The sequence below is a fragment of the Cupressus sempervirens genome, chromosome 3 (genome assembly GCF_028749045.1).
Source record: "Cupressus sempervirens isolate cs-2001-9-10 chromosome 3, ASM2874904v1, whole genome shotgun sequence".
Taxonomy (NCBI): Eukaryota; Viridiplantae; Streptophyta; class Pinopsida; order Cupressales; family Cupressaceae; genus Cupressus; species Cupressus sempervirens.
This window is the reverse complement of record NC_143120.1, coordinates 719,952,614-719,970,349: the sequence shown is the minus strand read 5'-3', so window position 1 is coordinate 719,970,349 and position 17,736 is coordinate 719,952,614. Positions and strand designations below refer to the sequence as shown.

The 17,736-nt window shown below is 35.5% G+C and overlaps 1 pseudogene; it reads left to right on the top strand.

Moving 5' to 3' along the window:
• Positions 1 to 17,736, top strand: part of LOC149568787 (uncharacterized) — a 76,094-nt pseudogene that overhangs the window by 54,546 nt on the left and 3,812 nt on the right.

Here is a 17,736-nt window from a genome sequence, read left to right as displayed (position 1 = left end):
GAGGGTCCAACAGTAATGCATGAGCTAAGGAACCTAATGAGAGGTTAGATCAGATAATGGCACTATTGACCCAATAGGGGGCTTTGTTACAACAACAAGGCTAAAGGATGGATAACCTAGAACAAGGAGCTCGAGGTAGACATGCCAAAGAAGAGGAAAGGAAGCATGATGAAGATCAATGTTCTAAAGCCCAACATAAGTAAGAAGAGGAATTGAGAAAGAAACATTAGGATGAGTAGTTGGCTAAGGCTCCTAGGAGATCTGAGATGGAGCAGAACATAGAAGTTGACTGTCAAAGTGCTTTCCTTAATTCTGATAGGATTCAGATAGCAGCTGACTTGAGCAAAGATCTCAAGAAGGTGACTCCACCTATGTTTCATGGTAGAGCTTTTGGGGAAGATGTAGAGGTGTGAATTACTAGCATGGAGAAGTACTTCTTAGTGTGAAACTATATAGGGAATTCTAGAGTAGTTTGGGCCACCTATCAGCTAATGGGTGAGGTAGCTACTTGGTGGGAAAATGTCATGGTTGAAAAGAAACTCCAGCATGGGGAGGTAACTTGGGAAGAATTATTGAAGCTTTTCTACAAATGATGGTTACCTCAGCTATACTATGATAAGAAAACAACAAATTTCTAAAAACTGATTCAAGGGAACATGAATGTTACATAGTATCATTAACAATTTTGTCATTTGGTGAAGTATGTTTTTTAGTATTAGCATGATGAGCTATTTAGAACTCAAAAGTTTTTAATGGGCTTGCGACCAGAGATCTATAGTGAGGTCAAGATGCAGGAGCTTGAGACCATGGACTTTGTACTACGTAAGGTCCTTAAGTAGGAATAGAGGTTGAAGGATGCTTCATCATATAAATTCTCCAACTAGAACTATAAAAGGAAGTTCTAGGATAATAGGTCATATCAAGATAACAAGGGTTATCAAGATGATAGGCCAAAGGGAAATGGAAAGAAGAAACAAATAAAAAAATGAAGGATAAAGGACAAGAGAATTATGATAGGAACAAGGAAAACTAGAACAAAAACAAAAACCAAAATCATAGAAATGTAGGTGGAAGGAATGAAAACAACTGAAGGGACTATAACAAGATTGAGGATAGAAGAGAACCTAGAGCATGTTGTTACGTATGTGGCGGTAACCATTTTGCTACTAAGTGCCCACAATGAGCCGATAAGAAGGACTTTCCTTTGCAACACCGCATTCATGTTGCAGTTGATCATAGATAGGTAGATTATCAAGCCACTCCTATACAAATGACTGGTACACTTTTTGGGTATCCTGTTTCTATCCTTATAGATACTAGTGCTACTAAATGATTTGTAGATCCTAAAATTGTAGCCAAGATACCTATTAGGGTTGGTTTTATGGTTGAAGCTTGAACTATAGAGTATGGTAATAGGACTAAACATAGGCTAGAGCAATGCTTGTTTTGTAGTGAGTTGGAACTCCCTAGCTTTCAAATAGAGGTCAACTTGCATGTGGCACCTTTGGGCTCATATGATGTCATCCTCGGCATCAACTAGTTAAGTAAGCATAAGGTTTTGGTAGACTATTAGGATAAGGTTATTAAATGTCTCAATGACACATGGTATTTAGTGACACTAAATGGTGTTAGACAACCTTTGGAGTTGAGGCAAATTTTAGCAATGCAATTGAAGAAAGCCAAGAGGAAAGGATGTCAGTTATAGATTGCCCATGTTAGGAATCTAGAAGAGATTCCCCCTCAATTGGAGGATCATCCTATTTTGTAGGAATTTAGAGATGTATTTCCAAATGATTTTCTCAAACTACCTCCTAAGAGGGAGTTTGATCTCTCCATAGACCTTGTACTAGGACCAGAACCTAAATCAAAGGTTCCCTACTGTATGACTTCCACAGAAATGTATAAGTTGAATACTCAGTTATAGGAACTCTTGGATAAAGGTTTCATTTTGAAATGTCCCTTTACTGATTTTTCATTGTATTTATAGCCTCAAATTAGATCTTTAAAATCAAAAAACCAATATTACAAAAATCTACCAATTTTCCAATAAAGCCCAAATCGGGTATGTCCAAATTAGTGCCAAAAAACTTCACAACTTCACAAATTATTAATAAATCTGAGAATGGACATTTGTACATAAATTTCAGCAGCATAAAAGCCTACAAAATGACATTTCCAGATTTTTATAGCTTTAACACAACAGCTCACAAATGTAGGACAAAACTATGCTCAATCGGGCTCCCGAAATTAACACACAATGCCCGGAAACACCACAAAAACACCCATAAACTATCTCAAAAGTTTAATCATGACCCAATACATATATTCAGATCTATTTTAACATCTTAAAGTCTAAAATACAGTAGAAACCCAAACTGATATGAAACACTCAACTGAAAACACCAAACTCAAACCAAAACAACCCCGAAAACTCACAAATCGGCACTATTCAATACAAAGGCAAACTTTGTATGAGCATGCACATGGAATGGGTTCAAACTCCCATCCTTAGCCTTCCTGGAAACCTGCAAACTCCCATTCTTGGGTCTCCTTCTCCACAGGTTTGACAGCCTCTGAAGAACAACAAGAAAATTAGCAAAAATCAAGTTCTGGAATGAGTCCAAAATGCCTCCAAACCCCTTTTAAAGAGGGCATAACCCTAACTCACATCCAAGAGAGGTTAATAAAATATAATTTAATAATAATTTTTATTTATTAGTCCATTGGTTTCCAAAGATTAGCCCTTTTTTTCTGACTTCACCTTTTTGGAGCTTGCCTGCCTTAGCAAAGTTTACTTATTTTTAATTATTTGAATAGGGGACATGACAAGTCCTCCCCTCCTAAATATTTCTTGTCCTCAAGCAATGAAGGTTGTAATTCCCAAGAATATGTGCTCCTTCCCAAGTTGCATCCTCTAGTGGTAATCCTTTCCATTTGACCAAATGCTCTATGACGCTCCTATTTCTCAACCTTTTCTCTCTTGTATCCAAAATCTCTTCTGGTATCAAAACTAATTTCTCTTCATCATCAAGAGGTGGTAATTCTATAGATACTATGGTTTGCTGGCCTAGAACCTTCTTTAAGCAAGATACATGAAAAATATTATGTATTTTGCTGTTTGGTGGGAGCTCCAATTCATAAGCTACCTCTCCTACCTTCTTGATGATTTTATAAGGCCCATAGAACCTTGGCTTGAGTTTCTCTGCCCCACTCCTCTTCAAGGTGCTTTGCTTATATGGCTAAAACCTAACAAATACCAAATCTCCCACCTCAAAAGATATTTCAATCCTTTTCCTATCAGCATATATCTTTTGTTGGTTCTGTGCATGTTGTAGATTATCCTTGAGGGACCTTATTATGTCTTGGCTTTGCTTGATGAAATCACTTGCTGCGGGTACTCTGCTATCGAAAAGTATTAGATCAACAAAGGAAAGGGAATCATAACCATAAAGAGCATGAAAAGGAGGCATACCAATAGACATGTGATGAGATGTATTGTAACAATACTCCCCTAGGTGTAACCATTTCACCCAAGCATGTTGTTGATTAGAAACATAGTTCCTCAAATATCCCTCTATCCATTTATTAACTATCTCTGTTTGTCCATCTGTTTGAGGGTGATAGCTAGTACTGGGAGTGAGTTCAGTTCCTGCCAAATGAAAGAGCTCCTTCCAAAAAGAGCTGAGGAATCTACTGTCCCGGTCACTAACAATGTTTCTAGGAAAACCATGTAATCTAAAAATTTCCTTGAAGAACAATTCGGCCACTTGTGATGCCTTGAAATCAGATGTGATAGGAAAGAAATGTGCATACTTAGTTAGTCTATCTACCACCACATATATGCAATCCTTACCTTGAACCTTGGGCATCCCAGTGATGAAATCCATGGAAATACTTTCCCATTTTTGTTCGAGAATAAGAAGTGGCTGCAACAACCCTGCAGGAAAATTTTGCTCACTCTTGCTTTGTTGGCATACCATACATTCCTTAATGTGTTTAAGGACATCCTCCTTCATACCCTTCCATGAAAACCGCTCTCGAATTTGCCTGTATGTCTTGAAGTATCCCTGATGACTAGCCAAAGGTGTGTCATGAAAGGCCCTCAATATCCTCTCCTTAGTTTTTGACCCTGGCACTAAGAAGATCCTGTTCTTGTAATAAATCAATTCATCAACAACCTTGTACCTGTTATCATCCACTAACTTATCCAAAATCTTGGTGGCAAATGAATCTTTAGCATACTCTAAAATTATGGAGACTTTCCAATCAGCAGAGATAGATGATAAGGAACACAAAGTGGGCTTTCTTGAGAGAGCATCAACAACCACATTATTCTTTCCTTTCATGTATTCAATATCAAAATCATAAGCTTGCAATTTGCTTACTCATTTTTGTTGACGATCATTCAAATCCATTTGGTTCAAGAAGAACCTGAGGCTATTATGGTCTGTCTTTACAATGAATCTCCCACATACCAAATATTGTCTAAACTTATGAAGTGCATGCATGATTGCCAACATTTCCTTATCATAGATGGAGTAACCTTTCTCTAATTGATTTAATTTTCTACTCTCAAATGCTATTGGATGTCCCCTTTGAGTTAGGACAGCCCCTATACCTTCTCCAAAAGCATCACATTCAACAACAAAAGGTAAAGAGAAATCTAGAATTGCAAGTACAGGGCATGAACTCATTACCTCCTTAAGCTCATCAAATGTTTTTTGTGCCTCTTCTGTCCAAAAAAAAGCTCCTTTCTTTGTCAAATCAGTCAAGGGGGCAGCAAGCTAAGAAAATCCCTTGGCAAATCTCCTATAGTAGCTACACAACCCGAAGAAACCTCTCAACTATGTAAGATTAGTGGGTGGAGGCCAATCCAAAATTGCCTGGATTTTTTGTTGATCAACCTATACTCCTTTAGAGCTTATAATATGTCCCAAATATAGGATCTCTATCAAAACAAACTCACATTTAGATAGCTTAGCATAGAAGGATTGCTGCTCCAAGATTTCCAAAATAGTGTCTATGTTCTTTAGATGCTCTTCCCATGTTTTACTGTATATTAAGATATCATCGAAAAATACCAAAACAAATTTTTGAAGATTCTGACTGAATACCTTATTCATACAAGATTGGAATGTTGCAGGTGCATTAGTAAGTCCTAATGGCATAACAAGAAATTCAAATTTCCCATAGTGACATCTGAAAGTAGTCTTTTCCACATCTTCACTCCTCATTCTGATTTGATGGTAGCCTGATCTTAAGTCAATTTTTGAGAAGTATACAACACCATGTAACTCATCAATGAGTTCATCTATGCGTGGTATGTGATACCTATTTTTTATGGTCTTCTTGTTTAGAGCCATTTAGTCTATACACATTCTCATTGTACCATCCTTTTTCTTGACAAGTACCACAGATGATGCAAATGGACTAGAGCTAGGCCTTATGAATCCCATGTCCAGGAGTTCTTTAATAGTTTTTTCAATTTCTTCCTTATAACCTCTTGGATGGTGGTATGGGGTTGTTATAACTGGTTTGGCACCCTGTTCTAACTCTATAACATGCTCAAAACCTCTATCTGGTGGTAATCCTGGAGGCAAATCATTGAAAACTATACTATGCTTATCAAGAATATTTTGAATTTCAAAATGGAAATTACCTTGATTCTTTGGAGAGCTTGTTGGTTGGATTATGACTCCTGCTGCCCATGTTACTTGTCCTCTTCGAAAAGTCCTCTCCATCCTCTTTGCAGAGACCGCCTTAGGTGCTCCATTCGATAACCCTCTCAATATGACTTCTTTCCCATTGGAATGAAATTTAAACTCCATAGTTTGATGGTTCATGTAATAGCCTCCGATAGAGTGCAACCATTGAACACCCAATACAAGATCTGTCTCCCCAATACCAACCACATAGAATTCATCACATAACTCATAATCTCCTAAGGTCATCTTGAGTTGTTTCACCACCCGTGTGCAAGGCATAGTGAATCCATCAGCTATAGTAACATTGAATCCCTCAAAATCTTCTGCTTTAAGCCCTCTTTTCATGACAAATCCCTCATCAATAAAATTGTGAGTTGCCCCACTATCAAGAAGAACGGTCAACCTTTGCCCTGCTAGTACCCCTCGAATTCAGAAGGGATGGTATCTTGGGACTCCTGATAATGCTGCTAAAGTGCCATCCTTGCTGATTTCTTTTCCTTTCTCTTCTTCTGCCTCCTCCTTAGTATCATGAAATTCCTCATGCTCATATGAATTAGATTCTGAAGCAACTTCAATATAGTGCACTTGACCTTTCCCCAAACATCTGTGTCCTAGAACCCATGGTTCTCTACAAGTAAAACAAAGCTTTTTCCTTCGTAATTCACTCCTAGTCTCTTCATCTACCTTCCTTTTTGCCACATTTGTCACATCTTTTGGTGGTAGTGTTGGGAAAGTCTTTTTCTGAAAATTTCCCTTATGTTGCCAAAGATTTGGGGGTTTTTGATTAGTGATTGATTTCATAGGCACGCAAGTTTCAAGTTGCAAGCTTCTTTTGATAGCTTCCTGTAAGGTTGAGGGTGAGAAAGCCTTAACCAAACCCTTAACAAAATCTTCTAAACCATCAAGAAAAAGATAAACAATCCTCTTTTCACTCATATCAGGTACCATAACAGCCACTTTTTGAAATTATTCTATATACTCATTAACTGATTTGGTTTGCTTCAACTTTGACAATTCTTTAAAGTACTCTTCATCATCCTTGAGGTCAAATCTATCTATCACTCTTTGACTGAAATCTTCAAATGTAGTTACCTGATCGTGACCTTGAGTAGTCATTCCATGATACCACCAATCATAGGCTGCATCTTCCAAGTGTAGACTTGCAAATTGAACAGCATCACTCTCTTTCATGGGGTTAAGTGTGAAGAAAGTTTGTAATTTTTGTAGCCATGCTCTAGCTGAAATTTTATTTGTTCCATCAAAATTCGGTGCTGTAAACTTGCTTATTTTATTTTTGAGCTCTCTTCCACTTGTGTCATGCTCCCTCCTGTTCTCTTTCTTGGGCATCAAAGTGTTCATTATATCCACATATTCTCTAAAAGGAATTGAACTACGAAAGTCATCATCTAAACCATTATAAGTAGCTCTTAATGTAATCAAGTTACCTGTAACCTCTTCCACTGGATTAATGGTTGGATTTGGTACTGGTGGCTCATCTGCAGGCAAGAAGATAGTTTTGGCTGATTTAGATGGTGTGGATCTCCCATTTCTTGACTCCTCTGAAGTACTCCCTTTCTCATTAATAGATGCAATTCCTTGTAATTTTTCTATCAATATTCGCAAAGCCTCTCTAGTTTCCGTCAAACCATCCACTATTTTCTTCTGAGTATTTTGGATGTCTTGGAAGAATTTCTTTGCCATCTCATCTAGATCAGCCATACTTTTTTCTTCCTTGGATTTTGTACTTTTGCTTTCAACTTGGGGTTTGATCAAAATTTATTTATTCTTTTCTCGCTGCAAATATCTTTTTTCTCTTTCACTTAGTTGCATGTGATCATAAATTTTGACCTGCAACTAATTAGAAGCAACATGCAACCATAAAATATGACATGCAAGATCTGGGTAGTTGTCAAAACTGACATGCAAGATCAGGGTAGTTGTTAAAACTGACATGCAACTTCTACAAACCCTCAGGCTGGCAAGATCACGGCTTTGATACCACTGAAATGTCCCTTTATTGATTTTTCATTGTATTTCTAGCCTCAAATTAGATCTTTAAAATCAAACAACCAATATTACAAAGATCTACCAATTTCCCAATAAAACCCAAATTTGGTATGTCCAAATTAGTGCCAAAAAACTTCACAACTTCACAAATTATTAATAAATCTGAGAATGGACATTTGTACAAAAATTTCAGCAGCATAACAGCCTATAAAATGACATTTCCAGATTTTTATAGCTTTAACACAACAGCTCACAAATGTAGGACAAAACTATGCTCAATCGGGCTCTCAAAATTAACACACAATGCCCGGAAACACCACAAAAACACCCATAAACTATCTCAGAAGTTTAATCACGACCCAATACATATATTCAGCTCTATTTTAACATTTTAAAGTCTGAAATACAGTAGCAACCCAAACTGATATGAAACACTCAACTGAAAACACCAAACTCAAACCAAAACAACCCCGAAAACCCACAAATCGGCACTATTCAGCACAAAGGCAAACTCTGTATGAGCATGCACATGGAATGGCTTCAAACTCCCATCCTTAGCCTTCTTGGAAACCTGCAAACTCTCATTCTTGGGTCTCCTTCTCCACAGGTTTGAAGCCTCTGAAGAACAACAAGAAAATTAGCAAAAATCAAGTTCTGGAATGAGTCCAAAATGCCTCCAAACCCCTTTTAAAGAGGGCATAACCCTAAATCATGTCCAAGATGGGTTAATAAAATATAATTTAATAATAATTTTTATTTATTAGTCCATTGGCTTCCAAAGATTAGCCCCTTTTTTCCGACTTCACCTTTTTGGAGCTTGCCTGCCTTAGCAAAGTTTATTTATTTTTAATTATTTGAATAGGGGACATGACACATTTTCCCTAGTGTCTCACCATGGGGAGCTCTTATAATATTCATTAAGAAGGATGGTACCTTAAGGTTGTGCATTGATTACCGCATGTTGAATAAGGTGGCCATAAAGAATAGTTATCCTCTCCCAAGAATTGATGAACTTTTCAATAAAATGAAGGGAGCAACTATATTCTCAAAAATTGATTTGTGATCTAGATATCATCACTTCAAATTCGAGAGGAGAACATATCTAAAACAAAATTGAGAACAAGATATGACCATTATGAGTTTGTAGTCTTAACTTTTGGACTCACAAACACACCTACCACTTTCATGAACCTAATGAACAATGTTTTCAAAGATTGTCTTGATAAATTTGTGGAGATATTCATACATGATATAATAATATACTCCTAAGATTTAGAAGAGCATGAAGAACATTTTCTCATCATATTGCAGTGTTTGAGAGATAGGAAACTATATGGAAAACTCTCTAAGTTGTCCTTTTATCAGATGAAGATTCACTACTTGGGATACATTTTGCATAGAAGTGGACCCCAAAAAGATCAAATCTATCCTTGAATGGCCAACTTTGCAAACTATAAGTGAAGTTAGGAGCTTCATGGGTCTTTCTAGGTATTACAGGAAATTTTTTGAGGGGTTCTCCAGCATAGTAGCATCGATTACATCTCTTTAGTGCAAGGGTAAATGATTTGTGTGGATAGAAGCATGTGAGAAGACCTTCTAGTTACTTAAGGAAAAGCTCACTATAGCTCCTATATTGATTATACCATACCCAAATTGACATTTTGTTTTCACCACAGATGCTTTTGAAGATGGGCTTGGTGGTGTTTTAATGTAGGATGGTAAATTTATTTCCTACAAGTCCATGAAACTCAAATCACATGAAGTAAGTTATGCTCCTCATGATTTAGATTTGGCTATGATAGTACATGACTTGAAAATGTGGAAGAATTACTTATTGGGGAAGCCATTTGAGCTCAAGATAGATTATATGAGGTTGAAGTACATTTTCACTTAACCTAATTTGAATGCTCGACAGAGACGGTGGCTTGAATTTCTTAGTGAATATGATTTTGGCATAGAGTATATTAAAGGAAAAGAGAATAGAGTAGCAGACGCACTTAGCCGCAAGAGACATATTGCTACTATCTCTACATCTCAAACTCATATGAGAGAGTATATCCTCCAGTACCTTCCTAGAGATGTCCATTATAAATGGGTGAAGTTAGTATTGGATATTGATGCTTCTGATTCACAATTTGGTGATTATTCTTTTGATGAATATGGACTACTTAAATACCAAAATAGGATTTATGTTCCCAACCATGAAGGGTTACAGAAAGTTATACTTGAGAAGATGCATAGCACTCCATTTTTAGGGCATCTAGGGTTAAACAAAATGATGGCTGATTTGAGGCCTTTATATTTCTAGCTAGGACTCAAGCAGGATGTGACAGAATTTGTAGCCCATTGTTTTTAATGGTAATGTGTCAAGGCTGAGCAGGCCCATCTGATAGGTCTTCTGTACCCCCACAAGATTTCATAGTATAAATGGCAGGTTATCAACATGGATTTGTTATAGGGTTTACCCATGACTCAATGTAGGAATGATGTCATCTTGTTCGTAGTTGATAAGCTAACCAAAGTTGCTCATTTCATTCCTAGTAGTCTGAAGGACAGATCTCTAGTGTTAGCAAGAAATTTTTTCAAGAAATTTTTTGACTGCATGGTATTCCAGAGACCATTATTTCTGACAGGGATACCTGAATGAATTCAAGGTTTTGGATAACCTTGAACTCTAGTTTGGGTACATGTTTGAATTTTAGTACAACATACCACCCTAAGACTAATGGACAAACAGAGTGTGTGAATCAACTGCTAGAAGATTTGTTATGTATGTATTGCTTGAATCAACATTAAAAATGGGAGGAGTATCTTCCATTGGTGGAGTTTTCCTATAATAACTCTTATCATTCTTCCTTGGGTAGGGCTCCATTTAAGGCCCTCTACCAATAGAAATGTTAGACTCTCATCAATTGGGATAGGGTTGAGGATAAGATTATTGTCGGTCCTAAGATGTTGAGAGAAATGGAAGAACAGGTGACCTTAATCTATAGCTAGGTAAAGGAGGTAGAAGATAGATAAAAGAGTTATGTGGACAAGAAATGCACTTTCCATGAGTTCCAAATTGGGGATAAAGTGTTTCTGAGGGTTAGCTCACAAAAGAGTTCAATCTCATTCGACAAAAGTTCAAAGCTTGCTTCGAGATTCGTTGGCCTATTTGAGGTCTTAGAAGTTATCAACCCAATTGGTTATCAACTTGCTCTACTACCTACTTTAGCCCACATTCATAACATCTTCCATGTGTCTTTTCTTAAACCCTATCATCCAGAGATATCTCATGTTCTTGACTGATGTGCATTATAGGTATAGGATCCAAGGGTGATGGTAGTTTAGCCCACCCAAATCATTGAGTAGTGTACCCTTAGGGTACGAGATAGGGATGTACTTTAGTATAAGGTCCAATGGAACCGATTTGGCATGGATAATGGCACTTGGGAAGATGTGGAGGATTTACATAAATCTTTTCCCCATCTTTTTATATAGCTATTTTATTTCAGTTGGATGTTAGTTTTTGTATGTGTATACTAAATTTTGTTGTGAAAGACATCAGGATGATGCCTTTTTCCTAGTGGGGAAGGATATCACATCTCACCCTAGGATCATTTTCTTTTCTTGCTTATGTCACAAATGTTGACTTGGTCAAAATGGATTAATCATAATCTAAGATAATAGAATGAGTTATTTTATGGAAATACATGAGATATTACTTTATGACAATGTCATTAAAGTATTCTAAATGTCATGATTTAATAATGTGAATATGTTAATATTTTATTTCTAAATGATGATGTTAAGTTGTGATGGTTTGATTATGATGGATATTGACTTGTGTTTGGTTGCGAGTGTTAGAGCGGATGCAGGGATCATCACGATGAGAGTGTGGTTGAGGTAGAGAGGGCTACCCTCTTGGAAGGGGATGCATCAGATGACTATGCTGCCACACACAAATGTCACATAGGATTTTATGTGTTTGTTTGTTTTTTTGTTACATTATTAAAGTCACCTCGAAAGTTCAAAATAAATTTTGTTCGTTTGATTTGTTTAGTAGATTGTTAATATATTGCAAATTGTTAATGGAGGTATTTTTATGTTTACTTATGAAATATGAATAAAAGTCTATTTTGGTTTTGTGAATAAAATAATTAGAAGCACAATTTGAATTTACGCAAAAATCCAAACATGTTTGATATATGATTTTTTTAATATACATATCAAAAAAATTTTAATAATGATTTAATAGGAACTTAGAAGTTTTAAATATAAAAATTCCATATGAAAGTGTGTGTATTAAAGAAAGGATTGTTTTTTTAAAAAAAACTTTCAAATAACAAAACAAAAACTTATTTGTAAAACAATATTTATTTGTTTTTCAATCTTGAAACCTATCAAATTAGGTCAGTTACGAGTAGATTTTTTATTGGGGATTGTTTTAAGGAAGGGTTGAGGGAACTACTAAGGACACAACAGATTGGGAGAAGGTCAATGGTTGGAAGGAGGAGGGTTTTATAACCACAGTAGTAGATGGGAGATAGCAAGGGCTGTGAGGAGTTTTGTTTAGTCTGCAAAGGATATCACAAGTTGATTGCACCAAAAAAAAGGTAGGCATCATGTGTTTGCCTTTAAAATTTTGTGCCATTTTGTTCTTAGGTAGTATTACTACCTTGTCTATCCATTTTTGGTGTTAACTAGCACATTGTTTCCTTAGGATTTGGAAGAAATTGTTACATTTTATACAATTATCAAGGTTGTTGTATTCAAAACCTATCAAAAACATGGGATTCTTGATGAGAGAATTTGGCTAGAAATGTTAAAATTTTCCTTCTCTTGTAAATGTTTTTTTTTTTTATTCTTGCTAATAGAAAGAAATCTTCTTGTTTGAAAGAAATCTTGTGGTTGAAAATAAACAATTTTGGATTCAAATTGTTGCTAGAATGTATTACTAAAAATGAAACCCTATTGTTGGTAATTTGGTACCCTATAATCGCTTCTTGCCACACCATTACCAAATTGCTAAAATCCTAAATTGGTCACAAAAATCAAGGAAGAATAGAAGGGAAACATTAGTTGATCAACAGATGTCTTTTATAACTTGAATAGACCTTTAGGTCATTGTTTGAAGCCATAATTTCTTTCAATAAAAAAAAAAACTCTTGCTTGATTGTAGGTTGCAGGATTGGTGATTGAATTATTAAAAAAAAACACAAACTTATTTGACATTGTTGTGTAGATTAGAAGAACCAAAGGTTCTATTTTTTTTTTGCTATGTATTCTATCTTTGCCCAGTTGCCAGGCTAGGCTCTTTCATAATGTCTCCTTGCAAGTCTTGCTATATGTTTGTCATTGCCTTACTCTTTAAATGCACACAATTCTGGTTAGTGTGGTAATATAACACTAGAGAATGAAATAGATAATTATGAATTTAGAAGCCTCTCCTAGAGCTAGAAAGATTGCCTAGTAATGGATGAACCTTGCAATCAATGAAACTATTCTTCAATACTTACAAAGTGAATAGATATCAGATTATCCTTGTTCTAGCTGCCCAACAATGCATTAAAACAAAAATCAAGCATATTTTCTTATTGCAATTGATTTTGGAATCAAATGTATGTTGTTTGTAATCAAATGTATGTTGTTGGAGTAGATGTATGTTGTAGAATTGTACATTTTCATAATTTATTTTCATATAGCTGCAAAAAGGGGTTGATCTATGCATATTTAATAGGAAATGAAACCAATTTAGGTAATGGATTATCCTTCCAGCCAAACTCTTTTCTTTTAATATAGAAAAACTGAGTTTCTTTCAAAGTATATCAACAATATTTATTATTATGAGATATGATATGAGTGCTGATAAGTTTTTGCTAGTGACCAATTTTTAAAGAGTTCTGTTGTTAGATATTCTAGTGTGTTTTTAGGTTTTTAAATGAATTGTGAAGAATTTTTTTGATTAAAATATTACAATCAAATGTTAATTGAACTGTCACTGGCTATTGAAGCTATTTAGTATGCATTTCAAGAATACTATGGTTGACTGAAACATAGGAAAGAATGACATTCGTTGTATGTGATTGAGATGAAACAATATTCTTTCAGCAGCACTATGAAACAACATTAGTTCAAACATCTAGTTATAATTTAGCATTGCTAAGTTTGATTGAACCATACAAAACTAGTAATCTAAACCATATGGAAATTCTGAGAAATGAGGAACTAAACATATGCATTATTCAATTTTAGTTATACACCTTCTTGTTGTTAGCGTAAAAGTGTGCATTTTCCCTCATGACTAGGTGTAATGTAGCAATTATGGGAAAGATAAATGGATACTTCATGTTTAGTTTCTCTATCAGCCAATTCTATAGAATGGTTACATGCTGTTCTTATTTCTTCTACCAATAAATCTATCTTTATAAAGTGCTTGGCCAAGCCATTTTTTTTCCAGATAATGCATATATGTATTTGGTTATGTTTATTTAGTTTTACCACATGTGTAGATGTGTAGTTTACTTTTATTCCCTGCTACATTTTGTGATTAGGCTACTAGGCACATGGTTGCATGTAATGTGCTTCACGGCTGCACTAGATCCATCTGATCCATCTTGTTCTAGGAAGCTAGGCTTCTCATGCTAGGTTCAGGGTATTCTTCATGTCAGGAAGAATCCCAAGGGAGTATTTCACTCTGTGGTTGGCAAGGCTAAAGTGCTTGGGCCACACTCCCATCTCAGATAGCAAGTGGATGATGTCCTACGACTTTGGAGATAAGATATCTTGAAGAACACAATAGGAAAGGTTATCTCAGTTTGATTTGTATTTTTCAGCATTGAGATGTACTAATATATGTAATTGTAACTTGAGAGTTATGTAAAGCTAGAAACTGATGCAAAGAAATGTAATTTATCTGTAATCATTGTAATTGTTGTATGTTGGATCAACAATCTAGTTAATATTACTTGATTAAATAATAATATTTGATGAGTGATTAGTCATCACCAATACTGATGTAATAGTGAATCTTTTGAATATGTATAAAAGTGGAATTGTTGATCAACATCTTAAAGTTTTCTTATGTGCATAACCTAAAATTTAAATATTAAATAGTTTGACTATTCCACAATGTTGTGATTTGTTCTCTTTCACATTTTCTATATTTGATGTGTAGCAAAGTTAATTAGGACATGGTCTTTACATTGTTGGTATTATCCCTAATGAAATTGGTGACCTACAACATTTGAATCTATTGAAGATCAGCCATAACAAACTCTCTGGAAGAATTCTCAAATCAATCTGCAATTTGGGACAACTTAAAAGGCTCTTTCTTCATCACAACCACTTATCAGACGTGATATCAGCCAGTTTAGGGTACTATACAAAATTACAATTGCTGGACTTGTCCCACAATTCTTTGATTGGAAGCATACCACAAGAACTTGGTAATCTCTTTCAAATAAATTTTTATGCAAATATGTCATTCAATTTTCTAGAGGGTGCTCTACCTCAAGAGATTGGTAATCTTGTGACTACTCGAGCTATAGATATTTCACACAATAGGTTGAAAGGTGCAATTCCACAAACTCTTGGAAACTGTAGTGCATTGCAATATCTAAATTTATCAAGAAATGGCTTCCATGGTTCAGTTCCCAATCCACTCGACAATCTAAAAGAGCTAAGATATTTAGACCTTTCTTTAAACTCCCTTTCAGGTACACTACCCCCATCTCTCTAAGGTTAAAATTCCTCCATTTCTTAAATTTTTCATTCAATTGTCTAGCGGTAGATGAGGATGAATGAAAATATTTTGTAAATACTAGAGCTGTTATATCCCTAATTGGGAATGCTGGTCCGTCCAGATCAAATGTGTCATCCTTGCCTACATGTGGAAGGCAATAGAGTTTGAAGCTAACCAAGCCGTTGAGAAAAGTAATTGGAGGAGTAGCAGTTGGAGCCTTCAGTATAACTACTTTTATATTTATTTTGGGATTTGTATGGACAAAAGAGTTTGATATAAGGACTGTCCACTTGCAGAGTTTGATGTAGCAAGCACTACAAACACTCATATTTGGCAAGTCAAACATCCAAAAATCTCATATGAAGAAATTGAATGAGAAATAGTAGGATTCAACAAATTCAACTTGTTAGGAAGGGGTACTGTTGGATCAGTGTATAAAGGGATTTTGGATGATGGTAGTGAAGTTGTTGTGAAGGTTTTGAATCCATCAACAAAGCTCGCCTAGAGGAATTTCACAGCAGAATGTGTGGTATTGAAAAATATTAGACATCGAAATGTGGTTAAAATTGTAACTATCTATTCCACCAACACCTTCAGAGGTATAATATTTCCATTTATGAGTAATAATAGCCTAGAAAATCATTTGTATCCCCCAGATCTTACTTCACATGAATTGGGGCTTAGGGAAAGGTTAAACATAGCTTTGGATGTAGCTCATGCCATCGAATATCTTCATCACCAATGCAATGAGAAAATTGTGCACTATGATATAAAACCTAGCAATGTGCTTTTAGGTGAAGATCTTGTCAATTATTTGTCAAATTTTGGAATAGCCAAATTTAAGAGGTTTGAAAGTGATTCGGTGGATAATTTCAGTGAAAATTGAAGTGTCTTCAAATCTCTAGATTTTTGCACCATCAAAAAGATCTCCGCATCCTAATTTCAATGCAACTTGAATGGAGCAAAAAGGAGTCCATTTGTGTAAGTTACGCTCGGTCAAAGTTTTGGTCAACAGGTAGACCAGAGGGCTAGATAAGGGGCAAAATCAAACCACCTCAAAAGTGGTCAACAATGGGTTTCAAATTAAAGATCTCGTCACAAGCTTTTCGACGGTGTTCGTTTCGTCAAAAACGGACTTCATATGTAAAAGTTATGGAAATTTGAATTTTGGAGGTTAAAAATATCATTTTCAATTTTGATGACATCATGGTGTCATTTACACATCATTGGCAAGTGGATGGAGGACTTGGGTCGGTGGGGGTCAAACTCCCAACCACCCTTCTACCAAAATAAAATACATTTGTCAAACTTTTTATTTAACCCATGCATGCCACCAAAGACTTTTTAAATGGTTGCCCATGGGGTTTGAAACCCCGACCCTATGGATTCTAAAATAAGCATGTGCCAACACACCACTTATGCAAGTTAAAATATTGATAGAAAATGTTTTATTTAACCTATAACCAAATGCCGTACCCACCTTAAAATAACCTTTTTGGTTAATTATTTAACCACCAAAATTGTATAAATGCCAAAATGTGAAAATGGCAAAGGAGATTTTTGAGGGGGGTGTTTTGTTTTATTCCCTATTATTAAATTAATTGGTTTTGAGCCAATTTAGGTAAATTATTTTGTATAAAAAGGGGGGTAGGATGTCATTTGGAGGCAACGGGAAATTAAGGGAGACTTGAGATAAATTGCTCTTGATGAAGTTTTTAAAGGAATAGGGAGATTTTTCTAGGAGATTTTTTGGAGCCATTTTCATACTTTAGAGTATTGTTAGGCTATCAAAGTGCTAGAAGAAATGGTCTTCTTTGGTGCATATTTGTAATTGATTTTTGGAGATTAATCATATCAATCGTACTCTATTGGAGCCAACCTGGAGACGTAGTCATGTTTGTGGCAAACTCTGAAATCAAACTTTGTTTGCACTTTTTATCTTCTTCTCTCTTTTAATTTTATTTATTTCACCTCAAGTTATTTAGTTTGTAATGCTTAATTTCATTTATGTTCAATGTATTAAGACTTCTGCTGAGTTGTGTTTTTATTTAGGCATTCAATACTGCAATTAGTCTAGATCCATCCATCAGATCAAGTGTTATCAGAGCATTGTTGACTATTATTGCAGTTGTTTTCTTGAATGCTAACAAGATCCATGATTCAAAAGGGTGAAGGAAAGCTTGAAGAATTTAATCCTGAGATCGAGAAGTGAAGAATATTTCCAACGATGTCTATTTCTGGAATGGAGGTTCCTGATGAGATCAATGAGCAAGAATTTTGAAGAGCATTCCTTGAGAT